Source organism: Capra hircus, chromosome 22 (assembly GCF_001704415.2).
Source record: "Capra hircus breed San Clemente chromosome 22, ASM170441v1, whole genome shotgun sequence".
NCBI lineage: Eukaryota > Metazoa > Chordata > Mammalia > Artiodactyla > Bovidae > Capra > Capra hircus.
The window spans coordinates 39,932,791-39,952,801 of record NC_030829.1 but is presented as its reverse complement, the minus strand read 5'-3'; positions in this window follow the sequence as shown (position 1 = coordinate 39,952,801).

Genomic DNA, 20,011 nt, shown 5'->3' with positions numbered 1-20,011 from the left:
TGATTTAATACATGAACTCCACCATCATATCTTCATTCAAAGATATTTCAGCATGGTCTTAGCTCTCAATAATTGACAAGAAAGAGGAGGAAATACACAAATAACAATGATGTAATGAATCAAGCAGTAATAAGAACTGCTTTGGAAAGTATTCAAAATGATATTAGGAATTTATTAAAAACACACAAATCCCTGGACCCCAGCCTCCAAGTGAATATCTAATTTCATATGTGAGGGAGTTGCAAGCAAATTTTTATTTCCTTTTTTTTTTTTTCCTAATGTTTATTTATTTGTTTGGCTTCACTGTGGGATCTTCAATCTTTGTTGCAGCATGTGGGCTCAAGTTCTCTGACCAGGGATAAAACCTGGGGCCCCCTGCATTGGGAGGGTGGAGTCTTAGCCACTGGCAAACTTTTTCTATAAAACAGCCATAGAGTAAGTATTTGAGGCTTTGCCAGCCATATATTTCTGCTGCAGCTAATCAACGCTACTACTCTAGTGTGAAAATATCTGTAGACAACAGATAAGGGAACAAACATGGCCAGATTCCAATAAAACATTATATGTAGACACTGAAATCTGAATTTCAGAAAATTTTCACATCATATTTTTCTTTAATTTTTTTTAACCATTAGAAAAATATAATTACCATTCTTTGCTCCCGGACTATACAATAACAGACAGCTGGCCATATTTGGCCTGCAGGCCATAGTGGCAAACCCTTGGCACAGATGAAAGAGCACAAACTCTGGAATCTTTGTGACCTAAGTTAGTATTCCAGCTCTGAGCCTTTCTAGCAGAGGACTTGGGCAAGCTACTTCCCCATATGCACTTGTCTCTTCACCTGAGAGATGAGAGACTTTAGTAATATCTACTTCATCCATAGGATGACAAGAAACTTGAAGACCAAAAAAAAAAGAAAAGAGGCTAAAAGGCCTGTCTGCTAAAACAACAACTGTGCTACTTGAATTATCATAGTAAACATGTTTTCTTTTAACATGCCAATCAGAGAACTAATTTGGACACGGGATTTAATTAAATGCAGTTGGCTGCATCACTAATAAACTCCTCTCTCTTCATCACATTCTATTACACAGTAGTCACTTCTTTCTGGCATTTGTTATTGTAATGTGATGAGACCTCACCATAGCGTGTCATGGAGTGCACCAGGCAGCATCTTTTATTTTTATATGACTAGGTTTTAATGGGATTTTACAATTTAGCTCTAGGATGTCTAGCTTGCCAAATCATTCAGCAAATGCTAAGGAAATTGTCTTAACTAGCATACTGCAAGTAAATGGTTCAATTTAATACATCATAAAAATAATAAAAAGAGGAAAATAAAATGGATAGGAAAAAAAATCATTTTGGAGAAAAGCCTAGTTTCCTACTGAATTAAGATGTTAAGAAACAAAGTTTATCTTTTATTTCTTCCATTTATAGAGGGAAAAGCATTATAGCTACTGTGATCACGATTCCCTGCAAACCCCTCCCCTCCCAAAAGACACGTTCTTAGTATAATCACATTTACTTTACACCAGGCCTGACAAGTAGTCAGTCATCCAGCCTCTTTTCACAATCTTTCCCTGATAAAGAGAAGTCTTAAAGGAATGCTTTAACTCAAGAAACTGAATATCTAAATAACAGAACATTATGCATTAGACTACAAGCAAGCATGCAGTGGTGAGGGTAATGAGACAGTACAGTTACAGTTAGAAAATAAGCCCACCTCTGTTATTTGTGGGACCCAGGGAAGGAGCACAAATGGAGAACACATAGCATGTTGAAATATTTAGAAATTATAAATCAAGCAGCATCTCACCCAAAGTACTAGGCCCAATATCTAGGACTTGCCCTCCAGCCTGGATGTTAAAAGCCTGCTGAACTGTGTAATAGCACAGATATGCTGGGCAAGACAGGATGGAACCTAGACTTTGGTTCCCACCTTGGACTTCTGAGTGGTAACTGGACTTAAACACCATTAGAACTGATGATCTGGTTCAGCAAGGTCGCAGAATACAAGATCAATGTGTAAAAATCAATGATATTTTGAGACACTAGCAATGAAAAATACAAAGCCAAAATTAAGAAAGCAATTCCATTCACAGTAGCATCAAAGATAAAATACTTAGACATAAACTTAATAAGTATCAAGTGTATACTCTTTAGGAAACATTTTTCAAAGAAATTAAAGAAGACCTAAATAAATGGAAAAGACACTCTATATTCAAGTATTAGTAAAGTAAATACTGTTAACTTGTAAAGTTAACTGTAAAGTAATACTGTCTAACTTGAACAGATTCAATGCTATCCATATCAAAATCTCAGCTGGCCTTTTTGCAGAAATTGACAACTTGGTCCTACATTTCCCATGGAAATGAAAGGAACTCAGAATAGCTAAACCACCTTTGAAAAAAGAAGAGCAAACTTGGAAGACTCAATTCTCAATTTCAAAACTAACTATATAGCTGTAGTAATCAAGACACTGGTAACAGATGGACAGATGTATAAATCAATAAAATAGACTTAAAAATCCACAAGTGTAACCTCAATTGATTTATGGTCAGTTGATTTTTCACAAGAGTACCAAGACAATTCAATGGGGGATATACTGGTCTTCTCAACAAATGGTTTGGGGATAGTCACAAAGTAAAGAGGTTTAATCCCCACGATCTAGAAAATGTGACTCAAAACGGATCACAGAACTAAATGTAAGAGGTATACTATGAAACTTTGAGAAGAAAATATAGAAGTAAATCTTTATGACTGTGTTAGGCAAAGCCCTCTGAGATATTACATCAAAAGCACAAACAACAGAAGAAAAAAACAGATAAATTGACTTCATAAAAGATTAAGACCATTTGTACTTCAAAGGACACCATCAAGAAAATGATAAAACATGGACTGAGAAAAAAATACTTGCAAATCATATATCTGATAAAGGACTTGTGTTTAGAATATATAAAGAGCACTTACAAATCAATAATTGAAAAGTAACCCAACTTAGAAATGGGCAAAGATTTTGAAGAGACATTTCTCCCAAGAAAGTATACAAATGGCCAGTAAGCATTTGGAAAAATGCCCAATATCATTATTCATTAGGGAAATACAAATCAAAGCCACAATGAGATACCATTTCACACCCACTAGAATGGCTATAACCAAAAGACAGAAGAGAGATAATGTTGGAACCCTCAGACATTTCTGGTGTGAATATAAAATAATGCAACCACCATGGAAAATATTTGGCACTTCCTCAAAAAGTTAAACATGGAGTTATCATGTGATGCAGAAATTCTACTCCAAGGAAGCCGAGAAGTAAAAATACATGGACACACAAAAACTTGTACATAAACATTCACAGCAACATTATTGTTAATAGCTGAAAGGTGGAAACAACCCACATGTCCATTTACTGAAGAATGGACAATGGAGTATATGCCAATAAAAAGGAGTGACATAGCTGTATGTGCTATGACATGATGAGCCTTGAAAACATTACGTTAAGTGAAAGCAGTCACAAGATACCATATATTGTATGATTCCTGAAATAGGCAAAGCTCTAAGGACAGATATTACATTAGAGACTGTCTACTGCTGAGGTGGTTGGGAGGAAATGGGGAGTGGCTGCTAATAGATACAGGTTTTGTTTTGGTGTGATGAAAATATTCTAAAATCAGTTGTTGTAATGGTTACATAACTGTGAATACAGTAAAAACCACTGAATTGTACATTTTAAATGGATGAGTTGTATGATATGTGAATATATCTCAAAGAAGTTGTTTTAAAAAAGCCCAAAATTATACCACCCGGTTATCTGAGGAACATGGTCCATCTAGATACCTGCTTATTTATGTATTCATTTGATCATCAGATGTTTATGATTGCCCACCATGTACAAAGTATGAGACTGGGACTTTGTGGGCAGGAAACTCTGGTCTTGCTCACCCCTGTCCCTGGTGTCTAGAACTGTGCCTAGCACAGAGACTGTGACTTTCTCCCAGCCCTCACCTCCCACACTTGCAAGATTTCAGTCTTGCATCCTCAAAGGTCATTCTCTTCCTTAGCTGCCATACAGTCAACTGTTTACTCAACTTTCTTACAGGAGTGAAAAGAAAAAACAATCTTGGTGCCTGGATATTTGTCATATGTGGGATCATTTAAAATTTGGTTCTTCTCTTGCTTGTGTCTAACAGTGGAAAACCATCAGAAACTTTGGGGATGTCCACTACAGCACATGGGCAAGGCAGTCAAAAAGTTACTGGACACTCAATAAACTTCTCTTTGTTTCTCAGAGAATGTGAAGGACTGGTAATGTCCTCCTCTCATTGGAAGGCTGAGCATCACCAAGTAGATTAGTTCACTTGACCCCCACACTACTCACCCAGGCCCATGAGTCAAGATCTCAGTGTTCTTTAACTTAAATCCAAAGACAATCTAACCGATCTATGGTAGAAACCGGAAAACTTTTTCTTAAAAGGACAGACATCACACATTTTAATCTTGAGGGACACACATCTAGTCTGGCTGCTTTTCACTACAACATAACTTAAACAAATGGGCATGGTTGTGCTCCAATAAAATTTTATTTATAAAATCAAGCAAGGGCCCTAGAAGCCTAGTTTGCCAATTCTTGGTCTTGGGGAGCTCTGCACTATGTTAAAACCAATAGTTCTAATGTGACAAGGTACACAGGTTCAGAAATTATCTGTAAACCACCGTGGTATTTTTCTCCTAACCTCCCTGGAGTGGAGGCAAGGCTTTGTATTTTGGAGAACTCAGAGCTGAAATCTTTGTTTTTAAAAACCTTCATATCACACAGCAACATAATGATGCTTATAATAATAGCTGATATTTACTAAGTGCCAGGCACAATGGAAAGTAATCTTTAAGACAAATTAACTCATCCTCACCACAACCTTATGCAGTAGGATTTATTATCATTTCCATTAGCTAGGAAACTGAGGCTTAGGAAGGTCCAAGGCAAAATAGCTCTGGAAAAAGTTGACAATTTCAGCCTGGGCAGAGCCTATGATTTTAACTACTACACATACTGGAATGCGAGAACCTCACTGTGGCCCAGACATAGCTTTTCAAAAACTGAAGGGAAGGAAAGTAGCCTGATCCCTTTAGATAGCTGGATCCTCCTAAAATCAGGGAAATGGAAGGGCGCATTAAAGATAAAGATGCCCCATATCCACACAAACCCATGGGTAAGCAAAAGCTTTGATGGGGTGAGTATACAGGACTGAGCATCAAGCTTAATGGTATTGAAAGATGGTATGAAGCTCCAATCGCTAAGTCTGGCATGGCAAAAGGGGATCTTCAGAGCTACCCTCCCTCAAATGAACCCAGGTTAGGGAAAAGTAGAACAGTCACTACTAACTGGTTTTTCTGGACACTCAAGTGCCTGGGACCATTTTTGAGCCCTGAGAAGAGGGCTGAAAACAATGCTGATTAGACATCATGCCAACTAGATTGCTGAGGTCTGAGTTAGACCCAGTGTAGTTGGGCAAACTACAGAAATATGTTTCCTTATAATGAAGGATCACAGAACAAATGCCCACTACAAAATTTGGGGGTCATGAAGAGGAATAATAAAGAGATGTTATCTTGTGACTGAACAAAAGGTAGAAGGTTTAAGTTTCTTACATGAAGGAGTCGAGTAGGTCACTGGAGGAATTAGCTTTGAGAGATGAGGTAAGGAGGTGATGTGAATAACCTATTTCAATCTTCGTGAATCACATCAAGAAGTTACTCAACACTGTCCTTAGCACTCAGACCGAACTCAATTTCTGCTTCTGTGCTAGACAATATTAGAACCAAACTATAAATAAATCATTTGCTCCAACAAATACCTGCTCCTGGGAGATACGACTCAAGTAACTTACCAAGTCAAACATCATGCTCATCAACATTTGCTTTAAAATTTCACCTTGTGCCCACGAACCCAAAATAAGTATCCCACAAAACTCAGCCCAATTCCAATCAGTTTCCACCTTGCAAGTCTTGCCTTAAAATCATCCAGAGCTCTATAAAATAGTTTTCTCTGACCTTACCTTTCTAAGAAACTGGTAAGATTCTATGACAGTGTTCTCCCTACTACAGTAATTATAATTACTGTTAGTTAATTTTGCTTGCTCAACAGATATTTCTGGTGGTCTGCTGAATCTTCAGCCAACAATCCAAAATGGATAACTTAAACAGTTGTAGGAAATGAATGTTGTTCTATTTAGATATGGCTTCCCTGATAGCTCAATTGGTAAAGACTCTGCCTGCAATAAGAGACACCAGCTCCATTCCTAAGTCAGGAAGATCCACTGCCAAAGGGACAGGCCACCCACTCCAGTATTCCTGGGCCTCCCTTGTGGCTCAGGGGTAAAGAATCTGCTTCCAATGCGGGAGACCTTGGTTCAATCCCTGGGCTGGAAGGATCCCCTGGAGAAGGGAAAGGCTACCCACTCCGGTATTCTGGCTTGGAGAATTCCATGGACCGTATAGGACATGGGGTCCCAAAGAGTCAGACACAACTGAGAGACTTTCACTTCACTTTCATATTTAGATATTTTGAAGTAATCACTTAAAAACAGAAATGGCTAAAAGAGTAGTGACGAAGAATAGAGGAGGGGACAACTGCATTTCATGTTCAGTCTTTGATTTTTGAATTTGTTTCAACATGTGTGCATATTACTCTGATTGTTGTTGTTCAGTCACTTAGTTGTGTCCGACTCTTTACAACCCCATGGACTGCAGCACACCAGGCTTCCCTATCCTTCACCATCTCCGGAGTTTGCTCAAACTCATGTCTCTTGAGTAGGTGATGTCATCCGAACATCTTGTTCTCTGTCATCCCCTTCTCCTCCTGCCTTCAATCTTTCCCAGCAACAGGGTCTTTTCTGCTGAGTTGGCTCTTCACATCAGATAGCCAAAGTTTTGTAGCTTCAGCTCCAGCATCAGTCCTTCCAATGAATATTCAGGACTGATTTCCTTTAGGATTGACTGGTTTGATCTCTCTGCAGTCCAAGGGACTCTCAAGAGTCTTCTCCAACACCACAGTTCGAAAACATCAATTCCTCAGTGCTCAGCCTTCTTTATGGTCCAACTCTCACATCCATACATGACTACTGGAAAAATCATCATTTTGATTATATGGACCTTAGGAGGCAAAGTAGTATCTCTTTTTGATAATATGCTGTCTAGGTTGGTTACAGCTTTTCTTCCAAGGAGCAAGCGTCTTTTAATTTCATGGCTGTGACTTTGGAGCACAAGAAAATAAAGTCTGTCACTGTTTCCATTGTTTCCCCATTCTATTCTGGACCAGATGCCATGATCTTCACTCTTTGAATGTTAAGTTTTAAGCCAGCTTTTTCACTCTTCTCTTTCACCTTCAACAAGAGGCTCTTTAGTTCCTCTTCACTTTCTGTCATAAGGGTGGTGTCATCTGCATATCTGAGGTTATTGATATTTCTCCCAGCAATCCTGATTACACCTTGAGCTTCATACAGCCTAGCATTTTGCATGAGGTACTCTGCATATAAGTTAAATAAGCAGGGTGACAATATACAGCCTTGACACACTCCTTTCCCGATTTGGAACCAGTCCATTGTTCCATGTCCAGGTCTAACCGTTGCTTCAGTTATTGTTGCTCCATACAGGTTTCGCAGGAGGCAGGTAAGGTGGTCTGGTATTCCCATCTCTTGAAGAATTTTCCACAGTGTGTTGTGATCCACAGAGTCAAAGGCTTGCGCATAGTCAGTGAAGCAGTAGTAGATGTTTTTCTGGAATTCTCTTGCTTTTTCTATGATCCAACGGATCTTGGCAATTTGATCTCTCATTCCTCTGCCTTTTCTAAATCCAGCTTATACACCTGTAATTTCTCAATTCACGTACTGTTGAAGCCTAGCTTGAAGGATTCTGAGAATTACCTTGCTAGCATTAGCATGTGAATGAGTGCAATTGTGCAGCAGTTTGAACATTCTTTGGCATTGCCCTTCTTTGAGACTGGAATGAAAAGTGACCTTTTGTAGTCCTGTGGCCACTGCTGAGTTTTCCAAATTTGCTGGCATATTGAGTGAAATATTTTCACAGCATCATCCTTTGGGATCTGAAATACCTCAGCTGGAGTTCCATCACCTTCACTAGCTTTATTTGTAGTAATGCTTCCTTAAGGCTCACTTGACTTCACACCCCAGGATGTCTGGCTCTAGGTGAGTGATCACACCATCATGGTTATCAGAGAAACTGTATAGTTTCTCTGTGTCTTCTTCCCACCTCGTCTTAATATCATCTGCTTCTGTTAGGTCCATACCATTTCTGTCCTTTATTGTGTCCATCTTTCCATGAAAATTCCCTTGGTATCTCTAATTTTCTTTAAGAGATCTGTAGTCTTTCCCATTCTCTCGTTTTCCTCTCTTCTTTACATTGTTCACTTAGGAAGGCTTTCTTCTCTCTCCTTGCTATTCTTTGAAACTCTGCATTCAGATGGGTATATCTTTCCCTTTTTCCTTTGCCTTTCACTTCTTTTCTCAGCTATTTGTAAAGCCTCCTTACACAACCATTTTGCCTCTGCATTTCTTTTTCTTGGGGATGGTTTTGGTCACTGCCTCCTATAAAATGTTACAAATCTCAAGCCATGGTTCTTCAGGCACTCTGTGTATCAGATCTAATCCTATGAATCTATTTGTCACTTCCACTGTATAATTATAAGGGATTTGATTTAGATCATACCAGAATGGTCTAGTGGTTTTCCCTACTTTCTTCAATTTAAGTCTGAATTTTGCAATAAGGAGTTCATGATCTGAGCCACAGTCAACTCCCGGTCTTGTTTTTCCTGGCTATAGAGCTTCTCCATCTCCAGCTGCAAGAAATATAATCAAGGTGATTCCAGTATTGACCATCTAGTGATGTCCATGTGTAGAGTCTTCTCTTGTGTTGTTGAAAGAGGGTGTTTGCTATGACCGTGTGTTCTCTTGGAAAAATTCTTTTAGTCTTTGTCCTGCTTCATTTTGTACTCCAAGGCCAAACTTGCCTGTAACCCCAGGTATCTCTTGACTTCCTACTTTTGCATTCCAGTCCCCTATGAGAAGACATCATTTTGTCAACAAAGGTCCATCTAGTCAAGGCTATGGTTTTTCCTGTGGTCATGTATGGATGTGAGAGTTGGACTGTGAAGAAAGCTGAGCACCAAAGAATTGATGCTTTTGAACTGTGGTGTTGGAGAAGACTCTTGAGAGCCCCTTGGACTGCAAGGAGATCCAACCAATCCATCCTAAAGGAGATCAGTCTTGGGTGTTCATTGGAAGGACTGATTTTGAAGCTGAAACTCCAATACTCTGGCCACCTGATGTGAAGAGCTGACTCATTTGAAAAGACCCTATGCTGGGAAGGATTGAGGGCAAGGGGAGAAGGGGACGACAGAGGATGAGATGGTTGGATGGCCAACTCAATGGACATGGGTTTAGACGGACTCCAAGAGTTGGTGATGGACAGGGAGGCCTGATGTGCTGCAGTTCATGGGGTCGCAAAGAGTTGGACATGACTGAGTGGCTGAACTGATGATGAAAAGGACATCTTTTTTTTCTGGTGTTAGTTCTAGAAGCTCTTGTAGGTCTTCAAAGAACCATTCAATTTCCACACTTCAGCATTAGGGGTTGGAGCATAGACTTGGATTACTTTGATGTTGAATAGTTTGCCTCAGAAATGAACCGAGATCATTCTGTCATTTTTGAGGTTGCACTCAAGTACTGCATTTGGGACTCTTGTTGACTATGAGGGCTACTCCATTTCTTCTAAGGGATTCTTGCCCATAGTTGTAGATATAATGGTAATCTGAATTAAATTCACCCATTCTAGTCTATCTTGGAGAAGGCAATGGCACCCCACTCCAGTACTCTTGCCTGGAAACTCCCATGGACGGAGGAGCCTGGTAGGCTGCAGTCCATGGGGTCGCTGAGAGTTGGACACAACTCAGTGACTTCACTTTCACTTTTCACTTTCATGCATTGGAGAAGGAAACGGCAACCCACTCCAGTGTTCTTGCCTGGAGAATCCCAGGGATGGCGGAGCCTGGTGGGCTGCCGTCTATGCAGTCGCACAGACTCAGACACGACTGAAACGACTTAGCAGCAGCAGCAGCAGTAGCAGTCTATCTTAGTTAGCTGATTCCTAAAATGTCAATGTTCACTCTTGCCATCTCCTGTTTGACCACTTCCAATTTACCTTGATTCATAGAGCTAATATTCCAGGTTCCTATGCAATTTTGTTCTTTACAGCATCGGACTTACCTTCACCACCAGACACATCCACAACTGGGTGTTGTTTCCACTTTGGCTCAACCTCTTCATTCCTTCTGGAGCTATATCTTTGCTCTTCTCCAACAGCATATTGGGGACCTACCAACCTGGAGAATTCATCTTTCAATGTCATATCTCTTTACCTTCTCATACTGTTCATGGGGTTCTCAAGGCAAGAATGCTGAAATGGTTTGCCGTTTCCTTCTCCAGTGGACCACATTTTGTCGGAACTCTCCACTATGACCCATCTGTCTTGGCTGGCCCTACAAGGCATGGCTCACAGTTTCACTGAGTTAGATAAGACTGTGATCCACGTGATCAGTTTGGTTAGTTTTCTGTGACTGTGGTTTTTATTCTGTCTGCCCTCTGATGGATGAGCATCAGAAGCTTGCAGAAACTTCCTGATGGGAAGGACTGGTTGTGGGGAAAACCAGGTCTTGCTCTGGTAGGCAAGGCCATACTCAGTAAATCTTTAATGGAATTTTCTGTTGATTGGGTGGGGCTGTGTTCCCTCCCTGTAGTTTGGCCCTAGCATAAACTATGGTGGGGTAATTATATATAAAAATATATAAAACCATTTAAAAATATTAGTAAACAGTAAAGCAGTGGCTAAGAGGCAATTTCCCTAACTTTTGTATAATATCAGGAGAGCTGGCATTCTTTGTTCTGAATTTAGCCCTGAAAACATAATACTGAGCTAACAAATAAACATTACTAGTTTACACAAACATAAAAGTCAAATAAACATTACCTGTTACACAAACATAAAAGTCACAGTATGATAGGCATGTTTTACAGGCAGAGATGAGGCCAAGAAAATTGAAAAAGATAATTGAAAGAGTCCATATTACTCTTCATCTCTTGCAGTAGGACTTCCTAGGTATTATGTCTTATGAATTGACCTAAACAAGTTTGGGGCTGAGTCCCTCTTTGCCTGCCTGCTCTCAACAAGAAAATATCACAAAGGAAAAAGTCCTTTTTCTTGTAGGACAGACCATTTTCCTGAGCCCCAATTATTTTTTAATCTTAAACCTGAGAGAGGAAATTACCTTTTTAGATTGGAAACTGCAATTTCTGCCTAGCTCCACTTTGAGTTTACATATGAAGTACATACTCTGCTATGAGATGGTATTGGGAAGGCTGATGGGAGAACTGAGAGGGAGTTATGGAAGTCATTTAAGTGATCTCAGCAGACCAAATGCAAACACATTACAGTTCAAAGAATAAATATGTGTGTGAAAATCTTCCAAATTCCCTGCTACAAAAAGTCCCAATCTAGTACTTCACACAGAGTGGGCACATCATAAATATTTGATGATTAAATGAATCAACAAAATGTTTTAAAATTTTAAGTCAAAAGATAATAAAATCACACTTAAGCATTAGAGTTTTCTAATCCTTTTAAAATTTATTTTTAAAGCTGGGAAAATATTCATTTCTGAGAAGCATCATAACACTATCTTAGAGAGATACAAACTCCACACACAATTTTATTTAAATATATACACACACACACATATATATATATCTCACTCCATAAGAAGGGCAAATCTCTAATGCAACAATCCAAAATATTAACTGTAATTTCCTTTAGGATTAGACAGTATTTGTTTTTATATTTTTACTTTTCCATCTTTTAATTTTTCTATACTAAGCATACATTCTTTGAATAAGAAGGGAAAACTATTTTAAAAAGAAAAACATTTCTATCATAACTCTTCACTTAGCAATGGAACTAAAACCTTCAGAAACATACTGGATTGACAACTTTGCCTATCAACAATATGCTCAACACCACAAGACAACTTTTTTTTCCTCAAATTTTTTCTCTCTGTGGTGAGGAAGTTCCTAATTCACAGAAAAGGAACTTGCAACTCTTCCTCCAAGAAGAAACCAGAGAAGAAAAAAGCTCCATAGCACAGAATCCAGAAAACAATGAGGAACTTGTCTAAGGCAGCAGATACCTGACACAAGGGAGCTCTTCACACTCACACAGGGTTGGCAACATTGTCAAATGATCTCTTGTTATTTTTATTTCATCTGTTCCCTAACTCATGAAACTCATAATGGTATATTTCATACCCAGTTTCTATAAAAAGAAACTTTCTTTAAAACGTAAATGGTAGGTATCACAGAATAAACAGACGAGTGGGGTGCCATTGCCTTCTCCGTTAGCAGCAGCAGCAGCAACAATTACAAGAATAGCTAATGTTTCTGTGTGCCTGCTATGTTCCAGGCACCATGCCATCTACCGTGCACACCACGCATGCATTATTTCATTTAATCCTCGGTGCCATGAAATAGGTACTGTTATCTATCACATCTGGAGATGAGGAAACACACAATGAGGAACTCACGCCAGATCACAATGCTGCATGAAGAGGAGTCTTCAAACCCACGTCTAAGTCCATCTCATATTCCTAATGATTAAGAGTCTTAGTTATTTACTATTATTTTTCTCTTCTTGTACCGCAAAAAAATTTTCAGAACATGATATTAGACATTTCTTTCCAAAAACTGAGAAGAAACACAAGGTTTAAGCATTTAGCAACCTCTGTTTATCCATTTATCCATGTTTTCTTCATTTTTTTTTTCCAAGAAAGTGATTCTTTGAGGGAAGGAAACATGCTAAAATTATTTTTTTTAATCTGAAAAAGTTAGCTGTAAAATGATACGTGATCATTTCCACATCATTTTTTGTCTTGTATTTTATAATGAAAAAAATACATGCCTTGGTATTTCCACCATTCTCAAGGCATCTGATATAGAAAACTGTGTAGGCAGAAAAATACTCCTTCTGATGAATTTACTGCTTCAATGTAACATTTAGAATGTAACAGAAAGAATCAATAGGCATATACTCTTCTTGGGAGTCATAAACATTTATTTAAACAAACTCAATGTTCCTTTTGTGTATATTCAACACATAAACAGCTTGAAATTGACTAGAAAAGGAACTATACTCTTAAAAATCTCAGATGAAATACTAGTGAATGGGAGAACGGTATGACAAGAGTAGCTTTTATACACTGCGGGAGCATGAGTCTTTTCTATCACCTGATATTTGTACAAATGTGGTAGGTCAGTTTTGGATAAAATGTTAGAGCAAAGAGCAGTAGTTCATAACCTCAGGGCCCTAAAGAAAAATTGAAACCCATTATCTCACATTTCAGGGAGTCTGCCTGCTCTGGCATCTGACAATCTATACTTGACAGGTGTCCCCCGGGATGGGGATGCAGGTGGCACATGATTCATACTTCCAGAAATACTGCTATGAATAAGAGCAAAATAAGAGCGTGGGCTCCAGAGGCAACTGTATCAGTCTGAACCATGGTTCCCCAGTCAGGCACAGAGTGTCCTTAGTCAAGCAGCTTAATCTCTCTAAACCTCAGTTTCTTCATCTGTGAAATGTGAGAACAGCAAGAGTATCTTCCATAGTTGTGAGAATTTTTTAAAAGATTTCACAATATCTTTATGTATATATCTGTCTTGAGATACACACACACACACACACACACACACACACACACACACACACACACACACAGAGACAGCGAAGGGAAGAAATTTCCCATATTGCACAACAAAAAGTAAATGTTCAAGAACTGTATCTTGCTGATATTAAATTACTGTTTTAAAAGACAAAGCCCCAAAGCTCTAAAACCTCTCTTGTCATGCTCTTTACATTTCTCAATCTCTTCTCAGGGATACTGAGTCACCTTCATATTTTCTCTTAGTTAACTCTTCCATGAGTATTTGATTGTGGGGTGCCAACATTTTGTAAAAGCACCATTAAGCATTCAAACAGTTCTTTCCATATTTCAAAATATTAGAACATCAGGACAATCTACGGCCCAGTTTGGCCTTAGTTGGTACAATAATTGTAACTGGTCTCCCTGGATCCAATTATGCTATGAAAGTGAAAAATGAAAGTGAAATGAAGTCGCTCAGTCGTGTCCGACTCTGCGACCCCATGGACTGTAGCCTACCAGGCTCCTCTGTCCATGGGATTTTCCAGGCAATAGTACTGGAGTGGATTGCCATTTCCTTCTCCATGGGATCTTCCGGACCCAGGGATCGAACCCGGGTCTCCTGCATTGTAGACAGATGCTTTACCGTCTGAGCCACCAGGGAAGTCCCAATTATGCTATGAATAAAATAAATCCCAGAGCACGGAAAATTGATTAACTAGTTATCAAAGTACTGTGCAGATATTTTCTACCAAGATTATTCCATATATTGTTTGATTTGTAAAGGATACACATATGCGCACAAGAATAGACACTCAACTGTTTCTTTCCATTATCTTTGAATAATACAACAACTGCACTTTCCATTTCTAAATCTTATAGAATTTTTGCCTAAAACATTTTGTTATAATTTGTATTATTCAGCAGAGAGGGTAAAAATATGTTTTAATTTTTATTGAAATTCAGGTTTCCAGGGGAATTTGTTTTTGACAATTTTATTGATAATATTCATGCAATTAAATGCACAAATCTTAAGGGCACTGCTCAATGGATTCTAACCAAGTTAACACATTCCTGTAACCACTAGCGAGGCTGAGATTTAGAAAACCAACACCTCAGAAAGGTCCCTCTTACTTCTCTAAATCACTACCTTCCCCACAGTTCAGTTCAGTTGCTCAGTGGTGTCCGACTCTTTGCGACCCCATGGACTGCAGTATGCCAGGCTTCCCTGTCCATCGCCAACACCCAGAGCTTGCTCAAATTCATGTCCATCCTGTACCTTCCCCATAGGTAACCACTATTCTGACCTCCATCACCAATGATCAATTTCATTTGCTTTGGAACTTCAAATAAATGGAACCAGAGAGTGTGCATTTCCTCTACAACATTAAGTCTGTGAAATTCCTTCATATTTTTGCTTCTAACAGTAGTTCATATTTTTATCATCAATATCTACTAGTGTTTCATTGTATAGCTGTGTCACAAGTTATCTATGGACATTTCTGTGTGGGGCTACTATGAGTAAAGGACTCTGAACATTCCTGTCCATGTTTATTTAGCACACATGTGTACTTAAACTGCTGGGTGGTAAGTTGGCTTACCTGCAGTCCTAGCTTACACTGTCAAAAAGAAGTTTACAATGATGATCTTAACAATTGATACTCCCACTGACAGAATATGAGAGTTCCATTCACTCAGCCAATTTTGCTATTGTCTGTCCTTTCCATTTTAGTTATGTTGGAGGGTGTGTAGTGGTACTGCATTGAGGTTTTAATTTGTATTTTTCTCATAAGTGATTATATTGATCATCTTTTCTTGTCTGTATTGGACATTTCGATATTAGCTTTTTTTAAGTTCCAAGTTTTTGCTTATGTTTGTACTAAGTTGTCTACCTCTTTTTATTTTTAGTAAGTTTTGGGGCAGTAAGGACAGCTTCAGATTTACAGAAAAGCTGATATGAGAAAGATGGAAAGTGATAGGATATGCAAACACTAACTGAAAGAAAGGTGTTTACCTGTAGCAGTGGTAGACAAAGTTTGATCCAAGAGCTACTACTAGAGATAAAAAGGATCATTTCATAATGATTAAGAGACAATTCAAAAGGAGGATATAACAATGTCAAATTTGTTACAGCTAATGTCATAGACTCAAATATACAAAAATGAAAACAGATATAAATAAAAGGAAAAATAGACAAATCCATAATCATCATAGAGATTTTAATACATTTTTCTCAGAGAATTTAGTAGAGATATAAAATATTTGAGTAATACAATTAACAAACTTGCCTGTCTGTGTATGTGTGTGTTGTATACCATGCACCAAACAAATGCAAATATACGCACTCTTTTTCAGGTGTACATGGAGAGGGCAATGGCACCCCACTCCAGTACTCTTGCCTGGAAACTCCCATGGACGGAGGAGCCTGGGAGGCTGCAGTCCATGGGGTCGCTAAGAGTCGGACACGACCGAGCGACTTCACTTTCATTTTTCACTTTCATGCACTGGAGAAGGAAATGGCAACCCACCCGTGTTCTTGCCTGGAGAATCCCAGGGATGGGGAAGCTGGTGAGCTGCCATCTATGGGGTCGCACAGAGTCGGACATGACTGAAGCAACTTAGCAGTAGCAGCAGCATGGAACATTTATTAAAATAAACCATCCACTGAATCATAAAGCAAGTATTAACAAATGTCAGATTATTCCTTCTAAGACCCATAATCTCTATCCAATCATAAGGAAATTATCAAACTGAAATTCAGGGACCTTCTACAAAATACCAACAGATACTTCTCAAAACTGTGAAAGTTATAAAACCAAACGAAGAGGACTGAAAAATTGTATGGACCAGGGGAGACTAATGAGACATAATGACTAATTACAGTATGTTAGCCTGCTTTGGATGATGGAAGAGAAAAACAATAGTATAGTTCTTAGCCATTTAAGGCATGTCTCTTGTAAGCAGTATATCGTGTTATTTTTTAAATCCAATCTGACAATCTTTGCTTTTAAAAATGTCTCACTCATTTACAGCTGGCCAAAACGTTCATTTGGGTTTTTCTGTAAACTGAAATGAAGTCGCTCAGTCGTGTCCGACTCTTTGTGACCCCATGGACTGTAGCCTACCAGGCTCCTCTGTCCATGGGATTTTCCAGGCAATAGTACTGGAGTGGATTGCCATTTCCTTCTCCATGGGATCTTCCGGACCCAGGGAACGAACCTGGGTCTCCTGCATTGTAGACAGACGCTTTACCGTCTGAGCCACCAGGGAAGTCCGTTCTTCTGTAAGGTGGTACAGAAAATGATAAAAATTTGGGAAAACCCAAACGAACATTTTGGCCAACTCAATATCTGCATTTAAATCTACTGCCTTACTATTTGCTTTCCATTTGTCCCATCTCTTTTGTGTTCCTTTTTTTCTGCTTTCTTGCATACTTTCTGATTATGCGAGTAATTTTTATGATTCCATTTTATTTTTTTAATCAGATTGTTATACATTTTTTTTTGTTTATTTAGTATTTACCCTAGATATTGCAACATATATCCAGGACTTATTAATCTACCTTAAATTAGTAACCATACCACTTCCTAGATAATGCAAGAATCTTACAACACTTCAATGACTAATACTCTTCTCCTACCTTTTGTGCTATCGTTGTCATGCATTTTAATTCTGCACATAGTTTAAAGCCACTGGTCCTTATTGTTTTATAAAGTCAACATTTAGACTTTTAAATATGTATTTGCTTATTTAGATATATTTATCTTTGCTGTTGCTCTTCATTCCTTCTTACATTTCCATCTAAGATCATTAACTTTCTGCTGAAAAATACCTACCTTGTAGTGATTATTTTAGTGTGGGTTTTCTAGTAACAATTTCTCTCCATTTTCATTTGATTGAAAATGTCTTTATTTTACGTTCATTTTTGAAGGATATTTTCACTGGGCATAGAATTTTTCTTTGGCAGTTATTTTCTTTCCGTTGTGTATATATACATCATTCTTTATCCACTGGCTTTCATCATTTCTTTTGAAAGGTCAATTGTCACTTTACTGTTGCTTTTTTAAAGGGAATTTATTTTAGATTTTTTTTCTTTTTTGGTGTCATTACATTTTGCTATGATACTTTGTATTTATTTTGTTTGAGGTTTATAGGGCTTGGTGAATTTGCAGTTTGTTATCTTTTTTTAGTTTTGAAAGATTTTGGCAAGTTTATCTTCAAAGATTTCTTCAGCTCCATTGCCCCTCTCTTTTATTTTCCATTCATTTTTATTCTCTGCACTTCTAATTTATATTTTCTATTTATTTATTTTCAGCTCACTAATTCTCTATTCTGCTGTGTCTAATCTGCAGTTAAACACATCTTTTAACTTTTAATTATTTCTGCTTTAGAACTTTCATTTGGTAATACTTCCACAGATGCTAATTTTATGGTGGCAGTCTCTATTCTTTATCTACTTTCTTTAACTTAATAATCATATTTATTTCAAAATTTTATTTTTATTAACCACAATATCTGTATTACATATAGGCCTGTTTTTCTTGTTATTTCTGTATTGTTTTTGTTTGTTTTTCTTGGCTGTGCCCTTGGCAATGAAAGCACAGAGTCCTAACCACTGGACCACCAGAGAATTCCATAAAAGCCTATTTCTACTGTCAATTTTTTTCTCTTAGCTTTTGTCATTTGGTCTTATTTCCTGGCATAGCTGGTAATTTTGGATTGAATGCTGACATTAAGCATGAGTGATTTCAGAGACTATGGATGATGTTATATTTCTCCAGAGAATATTTTATTTTCTTCTGCCTGACAGGCAGGCAACCTTAATCTAATCAGAAACCGAAATAATTGGAGGTGGTGTTTAAGACTTTGTGAGGCCTCATCTATTACTAATTTACCTCTATCATCAGCTGTAATACTTCAGAGGGCTGTTTTAAAAGCTTGAGGAATTTACTGGGATATATTCTCCTTGGCAGTTTCTAAATTGTAATGTTTGTCTCTCCTTAGAATTAAAAGCTAAGGTGGCCAAAAGTTGTGATTATTTTTCTAGTCCCTAGCAACTACTTTTTGGTGTTTCTTAGTCTCTCACTCCACTTATGCCCAGCTTAGGAATTAGCTAATTCCTTGAAGGGAAATTGCATAGAGAATTCTGGATCACTTCTCTGAAGTTCTCATTTCTTCATATTTTTGGCTCCTTAAGTCTTGGCTATTTAAATAGCCCTGAAGTTAAGTTTGAGGTTCCCTATTCTAGTAATATTGCTATCTGGGCTTTCCCTATTTTGGTTTCCAAGTCCTGCAAGGCAAATAAACACAGGTTCTAAAGGTAAAAGCATCAGTATATGTAGGACTCACCTTATGCTTTTCCCTTCTCTTTGAGATAATCACCCTTCAAGTTTTAGGCACCTTTATTGTCTGATGGCTTCAAACAGCTGTTATTTTGAATTTTACTGAGATTTTATCACTGTTCTCAGTGGGAAAGGCAAACTAATGCTAGAGAATTTGGTTTCAGTTTACCTTACAACTAGCTCAACCACTAACAAAACTGAAGCCAACCTTTGAATAGGGTGATATCATATCCCAGTTTGTATGGGATGGTTCTGATTCATGGCTTTTATTCTGGAACAGTGATTACTAGTGCCCCCTTTCATGTTCAAAAGTGTCCAGTATGTGCAGTAAATTATATGATCACTTTACCTTCAAAGGTGATTTTTATCCATTTTCCTGCCTCCATTGAAATAACTATTAATTACTTATGAAAGAATGCCATATGACTAAACAATTAAAAAACAGAGATTTCATATGTATTGTTTGTATGTATCTTAGAATTAGCATTTCTTCTATTTACTTGTATGTCTGACACATCATTCTGAAGCCAAACATACAAACAAAAGGAATTTTTATTTTTAAAGATCAAGGAGATTTCCATAGACTGCATAGTCAATCCCAATGTCTAAAACCATAACATCATGCATGTAAACATAAACATGCATATAAATACAATGTGTTCCTTTGCAAAAATCAACTCTTTTCCTGTATGTATAATTTTCATGGTCTTTCAGGACTAGAAGAAACCTCAAGATGACTGAACTCTGCCATATATTCCTTTTACAGAAAAAGACCCTGAGGTCCCAAAAGTTAGTTTAGGATGACCTAAATGATTTATCCAGCATCACAGGTATATTCTGAACTGTCTTGGCTCCTAATTCAAAGCAGTTCTCTCTATATACACTACTTAACCCAGTGTTTGTGTAT